Genomic DNA, 19,623 nt, shown 5'->3' on the forward strand with positions numbered 1-19,623 from the left:
TCCCTTCCCCAATTTACCATCTTGATCTTGACCTCAACTTTACACATTCACCCAAGTTCCTTGCAACATATTTGATGAATGAATGAATGCCTTACATACAAATCCCAAGTCATAACAGCATTGATAGGTTTTGCAATGTCAAACAAAAATGAAGTAGAAACCACAGTTGAATGTACTTGACATGTGTGTGCTGTATGTGTGTTGGCAAAATAAGGGAAGAAATTTAAAGCATTTTAATAATTGGAGGGGAACAGGGACCACAGGTACAGGAATTTTATATTGAGATTGGGTAGAATGATGGGAGGTGAGGTGGGGACAGTCATTAACAATTCTCTCATTTATAATTCCCTGTCCCCCTCTCCCAGTTCAGTTCAATAAAGATACCCATAAAATAATTCTCATTCATTCTATAGGTAATCAATAATATCTGACAACAGGCAGGTCAGCAAAAATGACAGTTGTATCCACAACATGGAAATTACCAAAGAAAACCATTGTTTGTTTTGAAATTAATGCTTCTTAGAATCAATAACACATTGAAAAATTGATATTGACTACAATGTGTTTGTGGTGACTTTCAGCAGGGTTGCAGGGTCCATTGGCTCCTTTTTTACCACAGACGTTAAATTAGTAAGTCACTGTGCACATCAGTTATCCCATTGTCTGACCCATCCTGATAAAAGAGAGCCTGAACCTAATAAGAACTCAGGGAATATTAACAACTATTTGTAAATTTGCACTTGGTGTACTAGTGTTTTCTCATTTATGGGTAAGAAATGGTTATGAATTAACAACATTAACCATGTTTTTTGGTGGATGGGTGAGGTCAAGAAGGAGAGAGATAATCTCATGTAGACTGTAGTGAGTGCAGAGCCCAACACAGGGCTGGATCCCACGACCCTGAGATCATGACCTGAGCCAAAATCAAGAGTCAGATGCTCAACCAACAGATGCTGAGCCACCCAGGCACCTTAGCAACATGAGCAATATTAAGGATTTAGTGCATTTGTAGACACTCACCTGTGTCCAGCTCAGACCCTAAGAAAACTCATAAATAAGTCGAATTCCCCTCAAAGTCGAAGCCTAACCTAATGAAGCAAGATTTAGGCCACATCTTCACCAACTCCTTTTCTTCCAGATGAGGAAATTGAATCCCCAAGAGATAAAGAACTAAGTCTAGAACTCAATTTTCCTGAATCCCAGTTTAGTGAACTTTAAACCATAGCATCCCATCTTTTCTATACAAGGAATTTGCATAATTGCAGCAGAGGAAACACGATAAATATTTAAAGCAGTAAAAACTATTGTGTTCACAGTTTATGGTTCATGCTGTACTAGAGAGTGTGTTCACAGAGGGAAGGGATCCCAGAGGCAAAGTGTCGTAAGGGAAAGGTATGGTAGTCTAAGAATCATGGATTATAATCCCAACTCTCCCATCTTCTAGCAGGATGACCTGAAAGACATTGTCTAATCTCCATGAACTTCTTTAAAAAGGAGGCAAAAAAGTGAGGGGGGGGGCACCTGGATGGCTCAGTCAGTAAGCATCTGAATCTTGATCTCAGCTCAGGTCTTCATCTCAGGGTCATGAGTTCAAGCATGCATGGCATTCCACACTTAAAAGAGAGAGAGAGAGAAAAAAAGAGAGAGAGAGAAATATCTTCCTTAGAGGTAGCGCTCAGGAATAAAGCAGTAACTAGTGAGCACCAGCCTCAGTGGACAGTCAGTATATGCTAGCTCTCTCCGTTTTCTCTCTCTTTCCTGCAGCAGCCAATCAGGAGTTCATAGGGGATCTAGACTGGAGAGGCATCCCAAGCAATTCAGATGTTTTCTTTCCTCCCCTGAATTGGTGTGTGGAAAGCTGCCGTCCCTTTGACATGACTGCCTTGAGGCTCAAGCTGTGAACGCCAGCCCTCAAGATCATCACTTGCTGGACCCTATTGGCCCAGGTGTGGGGTGTCTCGGTCACACCCAAGGCTCATTCTCTAAAGTGCAGCCCTGGAGAACAGAATACCAGCCTTCTCACTTACTGAATGCAGTGCCCCTGGCTGCCAATATCTAGACCGACCTAGGCTTCAAACAGTTTCCATCTCTACTTCTTCTTCTAAGAAATAGGTAACTTCTCTCAGGAACCTTTCTTTCATTTATCAAGTGAACTGTCCTCTCAAAAATAAATGGACCAAGATGAAGTTCACTGACCTTGCCAAGCTGCCCTCAGCGGCTCTCAGGGCCCCTGGATGATTGTGTGTGGACCTTGACTAACTCATCCACTTGGGGCCTATACACAAACAGTCTTCTCCACCAGGTTCTCCTCAGAAAGCTCCCTCCTCCTCCTGATCACAGACGGTGTGAAAGCAGAGATATGATGATAGTGATTCTCCGCATTCCGAACTGCCGACATAGAGACTAGAGGAGGCAGACACACCCTGAGGCACACAGCAACACTCACAGAGACTTCCCACTCCCACCCGACTCATGCGCAGGAAAACACACAAGCATGAAAATTATCTTTTTTTTTTTGCATGAAAATTATCACACACACACACACACACACACACACACAACACCCACATTCAGCATGTACTCACATGCACACTTTTGCAGAAAGCCTGCTGTGTGACATGCTTTGCATGCCAGTGTCTGTCCAGGTACTCTTTGGACCTCTTCCCCTGCTTCTCCACCTGCAGCCCCTGTGGCAGTGCAGTTCAGGCCTCATGGGTCTGACGGAATGGAACTTGAATTCCTATTCTACTTGTCTCCACTCAAGAGCCATGGACCTTAGGCAGGTCATCCAACATCCTAAGTCTCCATTTCCTCATCTGCAAAGCAGCAGCAACAATGGTTTCCATTTTGTAGGGCTGCCATGGTTTCCATCATGTAGGGCTCTAATTGAGTAATATAAAATACTTGGCACACTCCTATCAAATTCTTTATATTCCATAAATGAGGTAGATAGGTTTTAGGTCCACAATCTCCTGTTCACAGAATTCAGAAAGAGATTTGGAAGCCAAAAGATTTTTCAAAACCTGACTTGACTGACTTGAGTTTTTTTGATGCTTATTCACCTCAGTGTTGATATTCATATGTTTTGCTGCAGAACTCTTATTGTGTATCACTAGGATATTGCTTCAGTTGGTACTGGAGTTTTACTTATAAACAATATTTATTACTTTCTTTTTCTGAAATCTGAAAAAAAAACTTGAGTTTTTAAACAAATGGTCCCAAGGATTTGGACAGGAATTATAGACCAGTATAACTATAAATATCTGCAGTTTCTATAACAAAAATAAGAACATATGGGTAATAATAACTATTAAAATATGATTAGATTATAATGAAATAACAACTCTTGTTATTACCATTACATCTACATACCCTGCCTCATTAGTGCATTTGTCTGCATATGAGCCATGAAGGTGGGTTCACATGCTGCCCTTCTTCCTTTCCAACTCAGACATGGATTTTCTCCTCTAGCTTTTCTTCATGTCAGGAGTGACCGGAGCTTCTCATAACCTGCCAGCGGGATAAGTGCCTTGGTCATCAAAGCCACCCCGATTTTGTTTCTGAACAAAGTCTTCTTAACTATGGTAACACATACCCACCTCTCTTTTGCACGTGCTCACCCACACACACCTACACACACACATCAGGACACTGTTGGCTCCAGTCCTAGGTTCCCTCTAAGGTAATATTACAGAGCTGATGGGGAGGGAGAAGGAAACATCTCTCCCCAGAAGCACTGTGAATACTCAGACAGCAGAGGTCTCGCATCTCACTCCCTTGAATCCCCACACCTGTCTGAGGACCAGGACCAACAAAAATGACCAGCAGATACCAGTACAACTGATAAATACTTGGATTTTCCTCCTTCTTGAAACTACGACATAGACAATAAATAGGTGGTTCTCTTTAAGTCCCTGTCAGGCCAAACCTGTACTTTTCTGGCTCAACAGCCTTGGTCCTCAACCTTGAAAGCTCATTAGAATCACCACAGAGATTTTTTAAATTCCAGTAGGTAGACCACACCCCAGACCAGTTAATTCAGGATGAAACCCAGGCATTAGTATTTTTTGAAGCTCCCCAGATAATTTCCAAAGTGTAACCAACACAGAAAACCACTGTTTTCCAAGTGTCTGGAAGGAAGACCACACCTGCATGTGTTACTAAGCCCCAACAATAACCTTCCTCAAAGTGAACCCAAATAGATAAGGACTTTGGCCTAAGTACTAAGAGAAGAGAATCTTCTCCCAGAGAAAATTGTGCAGGTTTCCCTGGAATAGGAATCTGGAGGGCAAGTAGCATCAGGTTCCTTAGAGGACTGAGCCATGGAGGATTCTGAAATCAGAGCTCTGGGTGAGTTCACAGTCAATCTGAGGTCTATGGAAGGAAAGGTCAGGTAAGATACAGGTGCCCAGTAAATTTGTACTGCAGTTAAGTAGTGAATAATTTTGCAGTATAAGTATGTCCCGAATATTGTACTAAAATTATGTATCTGAAATTCAAATTTAACTGGACATGCTATATTTTTTTCCTAATTATGGCAATGCTGGAGTAAGGGGGCAGGTATTCCTGACTGCCTCTTACTTGTGTCATGAGAATTTGTTTATGTGAAAAAGAAGAAAAAGCAGTATGTTTTTTCCAGATGACATCCATTTCATTTGTCAAATAAACAGAACCTGCAGTTCTCTTTAAGAAAAAAAATCAAAATCAAAATCAAGCTTATCCACATATCTTTTTCTTCCAGAGCCTGGTCCTTCATATCCTGCTGGCCCCTTTCCTACTTGTCACAGGTGCTTCTAAAAACTGTAAAGGAGGGTATGCAGGGCTGCCCTCCCTTTCTGTGGGCATTGCAGGAAGACAGAACTGAGTCACTCCCAGAAACACCCTCAGCCACCTCCAGCCTTCTGGTCGTCCCCCAGCAAATCCCAAAGCGTCCTGGGCTCAGGGACCTTGCCTGCTCTAAGCACAGGAAGCGTTACTCAGAGAAACAAGGGCAGAGAGAACTGGGCTACAGCAGAGATAGTGCTAACTGGAGCAAAAGATTTTGCCGACTGGAAATTGTAGCTCTAGGCGAGCTCAGACCCAACGTACCTGGTAAAAGACCAAGCCTGATTCTAGCCTGGCTCCCTTAGGGAAGACAAGACTAAACCCCTATTGAGGAAAGGCAGAGAAAGTTTTGATAATAATAATGAAATTAACTAATTATGAAGAAGTAAATGTTTGTCTCTTTCTTCTGTCTATGAATTTTACAGTCTTTATAAGAAGAAGACTATTTGCTCCAGAGACTCAAGATCTCCTGGTCAGTCTGAATCATGCCTCACCACTGAAGAGACTCTGAAAGGGACATCAAGGATGGCCTTAGAAGCTGCCACCTCTCTGTCCCCAGCCCAGCAGAGCAGTGGGCACCCCTCGGTGAGCACTCTGGCAGATCCTGGAGGGATTAGTTTCTATAGGATTTGGCTTCTGCAAAATGCTGTCTTCCCAGGCTCAGAAGCCTCCTCTGAATCCCACAGCATGCTGCTACACCTCTCTTACATAACCTGGTCCCTTCCAGCCTTCACCATCTGTGTGCATCAATCCTACCAGACACATGAGGGGGGTGTACAGGGCACATCCCACATCCTTTCTGTCACACAGTCACTAGTCTAGTCCTTTGTCCCTTCCCCTTTAAATATACATGCATACTATCTCTTTCATTTTTCAATAGGCTCATAAGGCCAGAAGGGCTGCAGTTACCAAGCTCATTTTATAAGCTAGAAAACATGATTTGGACCTGTGACTTTCCCCAACGGGCTAAAATTTTTCTGTGGCAAGGCCAGCTCAATGCTCCCCACCCTGGAGTCCTGCCTGCCTCGGTGTTCCATCCCTGCACAGCACTGCCTCTTCACCAGTTTACTGAGGCTTGAAGGGCTTGCGGGACACAAGTCTCCAAACACTTGAGAACTTTCACCAAAAACATGGAGACCAGTTGTAGCCCATTTCTTCAATAGTAAATAAATGACTGGTAGTAATAGCCATGTCAAGATACTAGGTAAAGGACAGGACCTTTGATGTGTGCTGTTTGGGTAAAACATACAGACTAAATCCTTTCAAATAAAAATTATTGTCAGCTACAATTCATTCTCACAGCTAGAATGCCATCTCAAGGAAATCCAAGCATTCCAAATCAAAGTAGCTATTTGGGGCACATTCATTTATTGAGTCATTAACTAAAGACATACCGAGTGCCTACTCTGTGCCAGGCATGGCTTTGGGAGCTGGATTATGGTGGAGGTGGGAGCCAGGAAGGCTTTCTGCTCTCACGAAGCCTATGTCCTACTGGAGGAAGCTAGACAATATAAAATAAACTGAATAAATAAGCAGCATGGCATCTGAGTGTGATGAATGTTTTGAAGAAAATAAAACAAGATAGGATGACAGAAGGCAACTGAGAAGCTGCTTTAAAGTAAGTGTCAGGGAAGCCATTTTGAAGGAGGTGACATTTAACCCAAGATCCACCTGACAGGAAGGAAGATGCAAGAACATCCAAGCAGAGTCAATGGCCAGTGGCAAGAGCCAGAGGTAGGCACAACCTTGGGGCTTCTGAAAAACAGAAAGACCAGTGCAGGGAGAGTGGGATATACAAAAAGGAAAACAGAATAAGGACATCAGAGAGCTGGGTGAGGACAAGGAGTTTGGATCTTAGTCTCAAGGTGACAGGAAGACATGGGAGGGATTGCACAGAGGGGTGAGTAATTTGATCTGTGTTGGAGAACTACCATTTGGCTTTGTGAAGACTGGTTTGAATAAGAGGTAGAAGCAAGGACACGAGCTAGAAGCAGGCTGTTGCACTACCCCCACCGTGAAGACTGGGACCTATCCCAGATAGAGAGAGTTCAGAAGGATGGGAATATGATTGTAAACAAAGTCAGTAGGATTTTCCAAAGAAGGATAGCCAGGGAACACAGGAGCCAGTGATTGGGCTTCCACTTGACTTAAGCAACTAGATGCATGGTGGTGCCACATAAAAAGTCTGAGGAAAGAGAATTCAAAGGAGGAAATCAAGAGCTTCCTTGTTGGGAGTTGAGGTCTAAGATTCCTATGAGATATCCAGGTGGAGATAAAGAGAAAAACCATTGAATATGTGAGTCTTGAGATCATGGAAAAGGCCATACACATTTGAATTTTGGAGTCATTGACATAAGGTTAGTAATTAAGGTGAAATTTTTCTGGAAAGGGAAAATGTAATTAAAAAAGAAGAGCAGCCCAGGTGGCTAAGCGGTTTAGCGCGGCCTTCAGCCCAGGGTGTGATCCTGGAGACCCAGGATCGAGTCTCACATCAGGGTCCCTGCATGGAGCCTGCTTCTCCCTCTGCCTGTGTCTCTGCCTCTCTGTGTGTGTCTCTCATGAATAAATAAATAAATAAAATATTTTTAAAAATTAAAATAAAATAAAATTTTAAAAAGGTAAAAAAGAAAAGAGGATCAGGATGCTACCCTATACATTCCTGAATTAGGGTGGGTCCAAAAAGCCAGCAAAGATGAGCAGACATGGGCACTGAAGCAAGTGGAAGCCTAGAGGAGCACAGAGCACTGTGGGCTAGGGTAATCATGAAAGACTTCCTGGAGTAGCAGGTGGTATCACATCAAGCGTCGGAGACTGAGTGTAACTTAGATCAGAGTAAAGCGGTTAAGGGCATTCCAGGTGGATGTAAAAGTGTGAGTAAGGGCCTGGAGTGAGGATCAGCAGTGACAATGGGGGTAGGAAGAGATGGAGGTGGGTGGTGCATGACCAGGATCCCTTCCTGCATGTTGGGGCCACCAGCCAGGATTTGAGGGTATCTCCAGCAGCCCACTATCTCACGTGGGCTGTGTGTAACTTAGATGCCCTGGGAGTCAGGCCTGATCATCCAGGGCTAGTGCTTCCTCCAACTGCAACTCCATCAGCAAAGGGCCACTGAGAGGGATGGCCCAGGACCTTTGCTCACTGCAGCCCTTTGCTCATATCAGCTGCCTGTATTAAACCCCTTCCTTAACTGCTGTCCACGTTATGGAGGGAGGCCATGGGGTAGCTTTAACCCAAAACTCAGGAAAGGAGCTCCATTTTTAGTGCTAGTCTCTTCAGCCAACTAAAGAAGTTTATTTTCTATAAACCCCTCTCTGCCCCAAAGTAAGGTGGCTTCTTAATTAAGGTCATCTCCCAGTCCCCTCAGTAAGTGAAGGTGCCTTGTCTTTGCAACTTTGCTCCCTACCCACTTCCAGCAGTTTGCCCAATAAACCCGGTTTCTTCAGATTCTGCTTATTTTGTAGGGAATTTTTATTCTACCCAAATAATCTGGGTTCCAACCTGGACCAATCACACCCCATCTTCAGTGTCCCCTAACACCCATCAACTAGAAAAATGCTTCTCATCTTCAGGCCTAAATACAAGAAAGCATCCAGAGCTGGCCTGAGATCAGCCTCCTCAGAAGGACCCATTCTTAAAGGGAAAGCCTGTGGGATGGAACCAGGAAAGTAGCCACCTGGGTAAGAGAGAAAGCTTTCTGAAAGAAGAGAGAGCATAGGCTGGATGATTTGTGTATTGACATCTTCAACCACACTCCAGTATAGAAGAAGCCCCCAGGGAATCCCTGGGTGGCTCAACGGTTTAGCGCCTGCCTTTGGCCCAGGGCGCGGTCCTAGAGTCCCGGGATCAAGTCCCGCGTCGGGCTCCCGGCATGGAGCCTGCTTCTCCCTCTGCCTGTGTCTCTGCCTCTCTCTCTCTCTCTCTCTCTCTCTCTCTCTCTCTCTCTCCCCCCCCCTCTCTGTCTATCATGAATAAATAAATAAAATCTTTCAAAAAAAATAAAAAATAAAAGAAGCCCCCACAATATGGGCATACACACATGCAAATGTGCACACATCACAGATGTACATTCACAAATCATGAACCTGTGTTTACAAACCATTCAAGTGAGGCTACAAGAGGCCTCTCAGATATGTCCCCTTGACAATGTTCATGCTTTCATATATACACACAACTGTGCGATGTTCACTTCCAGCCCGGCCTTCCTACGATAAGGGAGGACACTGTGTTTCCTGCCAACTGCTACCTACAAGGTACTCGGTGCTGCCTAGGGTTCTCCCATCCCTGTTGCTACCTGATTTGACTGCAGGCTGATGGGCTGACCCCACTTGTTCAAGATATTCTGCTCTCAAGCCTGCCTCTTTGTCCTATCCCCTGCCTCTAGTTAGTCAGCTGTAACAATTTTCACATGTTAATGTCTTATTGGTGTCTGTTCTTGGGCCTTTTAAATATGCATGTGTGTCCTAAATACTGGCCTGTGGCAGAAACCACATCTCTCAAATTAGGCCAGGAGACCTGGGGCTCCCCAAGGGTACAGATTGTTTTTCTTCCACCAGACTTGAGACACCCAGTGATGATGTGCTTGTCAACCCACTTAAGCTGGAAGCTGCTCAGAGGCCGGGGGCCTTCCCTTCTACTTTGCCAGGGTGCTCTGTCTATTCCAGTTCAGGGCTGGGCACACAGCAAATGCTCTGTGGGAAGCATGAGAGTGCCTGAGGACTCCCCTCTTCCTAAGTATGCTAGCCAGTCCTCTTTTCAGCCAGTGCACACAGAGGGACAGTTATCACAAGGACCCAGTCCTGGACCCAGACCTTGTGCCAACCAGGTCTGGTGACACAGGCTTGTAACCATCTGTCTGCATGGGTCCAGTTTCAGGAACACCAGGAAGAACCCTTAGATGCTGCTAAACCTTACTCACCTGCTGGTTGGTGCCTGTTTTCTTTTTCCATCATTGGGTGTAAAACACAGAGGGCAAGTCTGACACACTGAATTGACATTATTCCCTCTGGCAGGTCAGTGCCTGATTCTGGTGCCTCTTTCATGGAGGGGCTGAGCACTCTGGGGGCCAATCGTGGTGACGGTGTAGGGGAAATGACCTCCAGAAAACAAAGACTGGGTAATGCATGGGAGACCCAAACTGAACCTTCATTCTGTGTTCTATCTGCCTTGGTTCTGGCACTTTCCTCCTTGTCATCTTTCCTCTACTCATAGCCTTCCTCCCTACTACCTACCCACTGTGTCATAAAGCATATCTGGAATGGGCAGGATTGTGGAGGCAAGCAAGAGCACTCATTGCTTCAAGAAAGTGCTCTGTCTCCTAGACAGACTGCTCAGAAGGGTCAAGAAGTATAGACTAGAGTGACCTGAGCTGCCTCCTCTGCACAGAGCATCAGCATCCCCTGCTGGGATGCTCTGACACCACCCTTTCACACCACTGTTATAGTAGCTCAGATAGGTCTCTGGAGTTAGCCATTGACTACTGGCATCTCTGGTAGATGACAAGCAGCTCAAGTAAGAAGTGGGTCTTACTCCTCCTTATATACCAGATACTTAGCACAGAGACCAACATGGTGAGCACTCAGCCCTTATGAAAGAACTATGAATGCTGAAAGGAGTCATTATACGTTGGATTCCCCAGAAAGCAGACTCTGAGATGAAGATGGTTAGGCAGCAGATTCACTGGAATGTCTTTGGGACCTACACTTCTGAGCTAGGAGCAAATAAGAATGGGGCAGATAAAGGAGTTAAACTGCAGTACCATCACTGCAGGGAGTTCTGGAGCTCACAGGGCCTTCAAAGTCACCCCATATTTATGCACTATCCTCCACTAGTCTCTGCATGAAGGCTTGCCCAGGGCATTAACACTCCCAGCAGAAAGATATGTCAGTGCCCAACAAGGAATCTACAATATCTACCATGGAATCCCTGGTAGAGTGTTGGTGTTTAGGGAATGGAAAGAAAAGTACTAGGAGAAGAGTCTTGGGACTCAGACCAGAAGTCCTTTGTGCTACCTTCCCAATCTTGGACAAGTCATTAAAAAAGCTTTTCAGCTATTACTTTTTAAAATCTGTTACATCACGATGTGGTAACATTAGTGGTGATGACTACTAGCTGCACATTAAAATCTCCTGATAAGAGACACCTAGGGGGCTCAGTGGTTGAGCATCTGCCTTTGGCTCAGGGCATTATACCAGGGTCCTGGGATCAACTTCCAGGTCGGGTTCCCTGCAAGGAGTCTGCTTCTCTCTCTACCTATGTCTCTGCCTCTCTCTGTGTGTCTCTCATGAATAAATAAATAAATCTTTAAAAAAAAAATCTCGATAAGTTTTAAAAATTACTCAACTCTGGTCCCCATCTCATACTAGCCAAATCAGGATCTTGGAGGTTGACAGCCAGGGATCAGTGTTTTTTAAAGCTTCCTGGTGATTTTAATGGGCAGTTGAATTGGAGAACCAATGCACAATACATAGTTCTTAGGGTCCCTTCTTGATTGACTTCTTATGTCTGTAAGCTACATTTATTTTCTTTAAGATTTTATTTATTCATGAGAGACACACAGAGAGAGGCAGAGACACAGGCAGAGGGAGAAGCAGGCTCCCTACAGGGAGCCTGATTCAGGATTCGATCCCAGGACCCCGATCACGACCTGCGCCAAAGGCAGAGATGCTCAACCACTGAGCCACCCAGGCACCCTATAAGCTACATTTCTAATGTCTATGCTCTGTAGCCAAGAACAGACCCCTTCTGTGTGTATAAGAGCCAAGTGACTTATAGTTGCAGAAGTATCTCCAAATTCACCTCTTTCTGGGCTGAATTTTGTCCCCTCCAAAATTCATACCTTGAAGTCTAACCCCCAGTACCTTAACATATGACTATGGAGATAGGGCCTTTAAAGAGGTAATTAAGTGGGGTTCCTGGATGGTTCAGTGGTTATGCGTGTCTGCCTTTGGTTCTGGTCATGATCCCAGGGTTCTAGAATAGGGTTCCGCATCAGGTTCCCCACAGGGAGCCTGCTTCTCCCTATGCTTATGTCTCTACCTCTCTCTGTGTGTCTCTCATGAGATAATAAAATCTTTTTTTTAAAGAAAGAGGTAATTAAGTTAAAATGAGGTCATTAAGGTAGATCCTAATCCAATATGCTGGTGTTCTTATAAGAAGAAAAGATTAGGATATAGACAGAAGGAAGACCATGTGAGGACACATGGGAGAAGACAGCCACCTACCTGAAAGGCAAAAAGAGGCCTCAGGAGAAACCAGCCCTGTGGACACAGACACCTGGATCTTGGATTTCTAGCCTCCAGAATTGTGAGGAAATAAATATCTGTTTTTTAAGCCCCCTCTCAACCCAAACGCCTATGCTTTCTCTAAATTTTTCTTCCAATTTGTTTCTGAATTTCCTCCAGAGTCCAGAGTTCATAAGCACTCTCAAAAGCTCCCTCTACCTCTAGGCTTAAATACTGATATCACAGGACAGAACTAAGGAAACTTCCATCTCTGAAAAATTAGCGAAATCTATTCTGCAGAACTGTTCACTGTCATGCTCCCAAACTTTCTTTCTAGTCCATCAATGAAAACAGAGTTGATCAAAGTTCTTCCAAAATACCAATCCCCTTGGGCTCATTCTTAGTAAAATCATGGAGGTAGATGGGACATTTATAAAGGAAGTTATTTTTTATGTGGAGGGGTGGTGCTGTTCAACAAGCTTAAGGAAAGCCAGTCTGCCCAAAACAATCTGCCCTACCAGCCTATGGCCAGTGCCTGAAATGCAATCATCTAGGAATTTCTTGTTGTATTATCTAAGGCCTCTGTTATTAATGTCAATGCCGAAGAGATAAGAAAACAGAGCCATTATATGCTGTTTATACTTTTAAGGCCAATTTCTTGTGAAGATGAGTCCTGTGAGCTAGATTGATTAATGGCTGTTAGGAGAAAATTAAGACAATGACTACCTACAAGAAAAAAATAGACTTGTAGACTGCCACCTACAAAGGCTGACTGCTTAAAAGTAATGGTCACCATTGTCTTTTTCATTCCACAAAAAGCCCTCCAACAAATAAACAGGGAAAGTTGTCCAGCCTGGCCTTGGACTAAACAACCTTGTGCAGGAACTAAGTTTTCTCTAAGTACATTCAAAGGGAGGCCAATTGATTTGTACAGATAAAAATCATAAGTACAAAGTGTTTAAAAAGTAAAATGAGAGAGAAGAGACTTCTGGTCAATCTCCCACTGTAAGTAAATTCTGGTTTCTAACCAAGTCCCTCAATGACCTGAAAAGTCCTGTGTGCACAGCAGGAAATACCAGCAGTGTATTTCCTGGGGAGAATTTCTCCTAAGAATGTACTCTCCTAGCCCATTGCTTTGCATAAACAGGAATGAAGTGTGAAAAACAAAAAATGTTCCAAATAGAAGATGCAATTATTTTAGGTCCTTTCCTACAGGAAAAGAAAACCTCATCTTGCTATAATTTTCTCTTTACTTCCCTCCCTCATTCTCTCCTCCTCTTCTACCCACTGTTTAATGAGCCCCAGAATTTTTCTCCAGAGAACTTTTCCCCATCATATAACACAACCTTGGAAATAAACATCAGCTCCAATTGTATGCCCTGAAAAAACAGGATGGGCCTAAAGGAAACGTATTCACCATAAAGAAATCGAGCGAGTCGTGCATTAGATAAGGCTGGATAGTTTCTGCTTTCTTCCATTCCCTTATTCAGGTAGTTCCCACTTTGAAAAAAAACATTTTAAGACTGACTTTTGGCCTTGCCCTTGTAAAGCTGGCCAACACTGAGCCTGGAGAGGGAGTATTTCAGAAGTCCTTCACAATATCCTGGGACTCAGCACTGTTAGCTTTAGTTAGTGTGAACCAGCCCTTGAGCCAGGGAACTTTCTTACCTGCTTCTGGTCCCTGCCTCTTGCCTTGTTCCTGTGTGTGAATTCCTGCCTCCACCATCAGTCCAATATTTGGTCACTGGAGGATGTGGTTCATGCTGCTCTACACCCCTGCTGCCTCCCATGAGGACAGACTTGCTACTGAGAAACTCATGCTAGCTTTCTAAGTCTGCTTTAGTCAGGTGACAGCTGGGCTCCTCAGTTGTGTGCTACCCACCCTTAGGGCCCTGCTCTGCAGAGAAGCAGTAGAGGGAAGTTGTGAAGAGCCTGAAGCCTCCAAAGAGGCAGCCTAAGATGGCATCCTGGCACCATTTACCAGCTAGGTCACCTGAGAATGTCATTGTTTCACTCTGACTCAACTTCCTCATCTGTAAAAGGAAAAGCAATATTACAGGTCTCATAGGTTGGCAATGAGGAGGAAATGGGTTAACACACATAGAATGCCCGACACAAAGAAGCACTCTCTTGACTGTTGGCTTCCCTACCTGGGGCTGCTTGCCCACGGGAATGCTCCCGTGCTGATCAGCCATGGCCACCAAGTACTGAATCTTCTGTCTACTGGACTGACTCTCTCCAATATCTTCCCCATGCAACTATGCCAATCTAATTCCAGAGCCTATTCCCTTTGAAGGCCTAGCCACAGCCTCCTCTAAGATACTATAAGTTAAATAGCACCAGACATGAAACATCTCATCCAAAAATCATTTACTAAACACTTACTATGTCCCAAGTACTACACTGGATTTGAGAATATACAACAAAAAACTTATATTGTTTTTTCTTCTCAAGGAGCTTGAAGTCTAGTACATTTATAGAATGTTTCTAAAATCACAATGCAAGTTTATTGCAAAAAGAGTCCTTGCATCCCCCTGAAATGGGACCACTGCATATGTTTAGATTATCCCCAAAGTTAATGATACCAAACCAGACACTTGGGCTTGCCAAGAAACAGAAATTGATAAGAGGCCAAATGGGAGTTTCAGGCAAGGCTTTATTGGGGCATATGCTCCATCACAAGGAGGACAGCAGAAAGGAAAGAATCTTCACGCTGACTCCCCAAGGAGAGGTCAGGGAGAACTTCAGAAAGGCTTAGGTGGGAAAAGGGCGGCATCTAAGCATGCAGAGGCAGGGATTTATTAGCACTTGTGCAGTTAAAAATCATGCTTCATCAGGTGTCACATTTCTGATTAATATTCTAAATCTCCACCCCTGGGCATGATTTTCAGTATTATGAGAGGAAAAGTCAATGAAGGTTTGGCAGTAGGGTCCAGCTTGGCACAGGCTGGTTTGGTCCAGTCTTGAACAATTGTCATAGTCAGGTCCCTCCTTTCAGTAAGCAGCCTACTTCTGTATCCCTACAAGATATGCTCCCCAAGGGCATAAAGTTTTAGTTATCCTGGAAGATACACTATTCCATGGGCATAGTTTCCCCTCCATCAAGGAATGCTGGTTTGGAAGTCAGGGTTGAGAGGACCGGCATCCACTCCCTGCTCTGTCTCAGTCAGATGTCCACAATTTTCAAGGCTGGATTCTCTGGGTCAACTGAGATGGGGAGAATTGGGTCACCTATCCAGCATCCCATTTGAAGAAGGACTTTCTCTGAGTTGTGGGGCAAATGGATCTACTGGGAAGAGATCCTGGAGAAGGACCTGTTGGCAGTCCTCCATTCTTAGATCTAAAGCCCTTGTTGCCGACAAGAGACTGTGCTAACGGTGCCTTTACTGGGAAACAGAATCACGTAGTAAAATTGGAAAACTAGTGAAATTGGTGATACCTGCCTCTTCTCTGATTCATTCCATCACTACTATGGACAGAATGTGCTCCTCCAAATTTCAGGTTGAAACCTAATCCCCAATGTGATGGTATCTGGAGGGAGGTGAGCAGATCATGAGTGGAGGCCTCATGAATGGGATTGTAAAAGAGGCCCAGAGAGTTCCTTAGTCATGTCTACCTATCATGTGAAGTTACAGGTAAAAGACAGTCATTTGTGAACCAGGAAGTGGGTCCTCACCAGACACTGAATGTGCTAGAGCCTTGATCTTGGACTTTGCAGGCCCCAAAACTGTGAGCAATAAACAGCTATTATTATAAGCCACCCAGCCCGTGATATATGTAATGGTAGATCTAAGACAATCACTGTCCCCCTCACCCCAATCCTTAGGACCCCAGCATGTTCAAAGGTATTCATGACCATTTTTTTTCTTTCCTATCAGGGAATAAAAGTGTTGTGATGAACTTAGTCATGCTGTGAAGATGAGGGTCCTTCAGCCAGCACAAACTGAGGATTTCCAGGGGTCCCTGCTAGCCATCAAAGTGCTCATAGGCCAGTGTGCTCATGTTCCTCATAAAGCAGCCTAGGAGCCGTTTAGGCTCTTAAGCAGAGTGTGGAGAGCTCCAGGAGTCTTCCTGGAGAAGAAAAAAAACAAATGGGTAAATTAGACTCACAGAGGATCCCAAGATGGTAATGTTTAACCCAAATGATATACTGTTTGAACTGAGTGAGAGAAGTACCTCAGGCAGGCTTTCAAACAGCCACACAGAGTGATGGGGAGCCTTGACATCAGGTGACTGTGAACTCCAAGAATATTTCAGATAGTCCTGTAAGCTGCATGGAAAATCAGAACCTGAGATATTGGGTGTCCCTCACAAAGCTGGTTTCCCAGACCTCAGAAAGCCCCCCTCCTCTCCTCCAGCCTGCCCCTCTGTCTTCAGGGGCTGCCATTAGGTGGGATCCCTGCCTGATTCTTCTGCAGGATGAGTTTTCAGGAGACAGCAGGCAACTGGAAACTTCAAAGCTTCATCTTGCCCCTCTTCATCTGTTAATATCACACTAAAACACGTGTGTGCCTGCGAAACCTGTTTATGCAGCATCAGGATCAGCAAGCCATTTTCTCACTTCCCTAATGCCTTTTCTGAGGCATATAGTAACTCACAGGGATGAGAACTGAAGCTCTTCCTCCTCCTTTCTGTGATCTTCAGGTTTTCATGGCATTAGGATCAGCATCACTGAGACCAACAGAAGCACAGTGTCCATTCCAGGTGCCTGAGGCCACCCCTTCCAAACACACACACACACACACACACACACACACACACACTCTCCTGACTCCTCCTGATGGCCTCCTAGATCCTTCCTCCCTTGTTCTCACCTCCTACCCCTCCTTTCTTGCTGGCACTCTATACTTGACAAGCACTCTCAGCAGGTGCATTACAGGTATCCGGATTCTCAAGGTATCTGCTTGCCTGCTGGCTCCCTCTACAGGCTGCCTCAACCCTCCAAGACACACACAGAGGCTGGCAGGGATAGATGCTCAATAAATATTAATTGCTTGCTTCCTTCAATCTCTCATCTTCTCAAGGAGATCTGCTTTCTGGCCAAATACAATCCAGTCTCATTGCTCCAGTCATCTAGACCTTTGTAGGTATTCTTGAAATGGTTTAGGTTTTTCATGAGTTAGCTCACTGCCTCTCCTTCCTCATTAGGATCCTATCCCCAGCTCCAGCACAGAGCTGGCACATACTAGGTGCTCAGTACTATACATGAATGGATGAATGTGTCTTCTGTGGCAGGTGGGTATCAAGAGAATGAGGTCCCCATTTATTTCACTTTGGTCTTGACCTGCCTCCAGCACTCTTTACACAGTTCCGTACATGAAGATGCTCACTCACTCATTGGCTAACTGCAATTGCAAAAGCCATTTGGGTGTTTTTCTTTTGAAGGGTAACTGAATTTTGTCCACTCTGCCTCCCCAATTCTTACTAATCCCTTTGTCTGCTCATTCCCCATACCCAGAGGCCAAGCCACCCATCTCCCCCCGTCTTTTTGCCCTCCCACAGCACTGCCTGTGAGAAGCCACACCCTGTCACCCTGATTATTATAGTGTTGGGTATTTGGAGCTGTTTCCCCTGAAAAGACAATGGGTGCCCAGGGCAGACACACAGTCTCTACTGCCTCTTGTGGAACCTCAGAAAGAAGATGTGCTGGACTCATGATGAACTCTGAAAGTTCCACCTGGCCTGACTTGAATCATAGCTGTAATTCACTTCCCAGGGACCCCATCACTGGGTCCACTTCTGAAATCTGAGGGTAGCTGCCCCTGACCCTTGATCACCATAGACCCTCCCTCAGCAAGGGACTCAGTCTGAACCAAAGACAACTGCAGAAGTCATCACTGTACAGCTGGACTTCTCTTTATACCATAACTCAGTTGCCCAAATGCCTACACAATGTAGCTTTTCTAAATCAAAGCAACCTACAGCATTTTGGAAGTGTTCTCCCTTCTACAGAAAGACAGAAATTCAAATGCCAGGTCACACTCAAGGAAGGCTTCACCTGCTACTGGAGTTTGATGGTCCCTCATTTCCTTCAATTCCCATCTGCTCCCCAGACAGCACAACCCTCCCCGACTTGCCCTTCTCTTGGCCCAGCTAGGTTCTACTCTGGGGACAGCATATAGGATCTCTAACTCCCTGCCCCCAAAGGGAAGGTGCTTGTTCTGTTCTCTCCTTAGCAAATTCTGACTTATTATCAAACATCCTAAACACCTGAAGTTTTCCTTGATTTCCCCAGCAGAATTCATTTCTTCCTGCCCAAAACTTCACTCTATGCCACATTCTTCCACAGGATAATTCATACAGGCATAAATGGAATCTAATTATAGCAAGTCTAATCATAGCAAGTGAGACCTTGCCTAAAGCAGCTCTATAGGGAACTGATAAGGAAGCCACCTTCTTCCTCTGACACAAACCCCATCCCCTAGGGTTGACAAAGTCAGGAGACTCTTCTAAGAGTCTCCTGAGGGCACAGGAAGAAGCTCTCGTATACCAGCACCCACCACAGAGTCAGCTGGTCTTCGAGAGACTTGCCATAATCATCACCTCCATCCACTGCCTGGCCTCCACACACAAGCCCTACTCCATTCTGCCCATCTGGGAGAACAAGACTCAAGTTACATGAGGGAAAGAAGCTGAGCGGTCATGTGCCTGGACAGTCTGGCAAACCAGGATGCTGACAGTGAGAAGCAACAGAGTCCAGGATCAGGAGGCTGCCCTGCGACTCCCTCACACTGGGACAAATTAAGTGCATTGATTGAGATGCTTACACACCCCTCCACCAATGGAATAAGGCTGGAGAGGCCTAGCCTACTGGACTCCCACCAAAGTTGTGGTTTCTGCAGAGGGTTCACTTTTCCACAGTGCCCTAACAAAGGTGTCCCTTGCCATAGGACCTCAAGGGACCACCATACACAATACAGATGTCACCTGTATTTTTTTACTTTACAGTGGTGCAAATGTGATATGCACTCAGTAGAAACTGTACTCAAATTTTGAATTTGGATCTTTTCCTGAGCTAGTGATATCTGTTATGATCCTCTCTTGTGATGCTGGGCAGAAGGCAGCAAGCCATGGCTCCCAGTCAGCTACGCAATCAGGAGACTAAACAACAGATACACTTGTGTATTTAGATAGTCATTCTGTTTTCACTTTCAATGCAGTATTCAATAAATTATATGAGATATTCAATACTTTATTATAAAAGAGGCTTTGTGTTAGATGATTCTGCCCAACTACAGGCTAATAGAAGCGTTCCGAGCAAGTTAAGGTAGGCCAGACTAAGCTGTGACGTTCAGTAGGTTAGCAGCATTAAATGCATTTTTGACTTACAGTATTTTCAATTTACGATGAGTTTATTAGGACATAATCCTATTGTAAGCTGAGGAAGATCTGTACAATCATCTAACAAGCCCAACATTTATCTAAGAGAAAGACACCTTTCTTGAGACAGGTAGGGGATGTCATATTAGAATCTTTTTTTAATTCAATAATTTTCACTAAAGGGGATATTTCTCTTGTTCCCACTATTCCACCAAGAGAAATGGTTGTTAAATTCAAGTTATCTGGGGACAAGCTCCAC

General features: G+C 44.7%; 1 long non-coding RNA gene across 1 annotated transcript in view; it reads right to left on the reverse strand.

The window, feature by feature from the left end:
- Positions 1–3,507, reverse strand: part of LOC112647841 (uncharacterized) — a 42,957-nt gene extending 39,450 nt beyond the window's left edge. The window contains exon 1 of the long non-coding RNA XR_004817286.1: positions 3,373–3,507. This is a non-coding gene — a long non-coding RNA (uncharacterized LOC112647841). The remainder of the gene's footprint in view (positions 1–3,372) is intronic.
- Between the last annotated feature and the right edge of the window lie 16,116 nt (positions 3,508–19,623).

This window comes from Canis lupus, chromosome 7 (genome assembly GCF_003254725.2).
Source record: "Canis lupus dingo isolate Sandy chromosome 7, ASM325472v2, whole genome shotgun sequence".
NCBI lineage: Eukaryota > Metazoa > Chordata > Mammalia > Carnivora > Canidae > Canis > Canis lupus.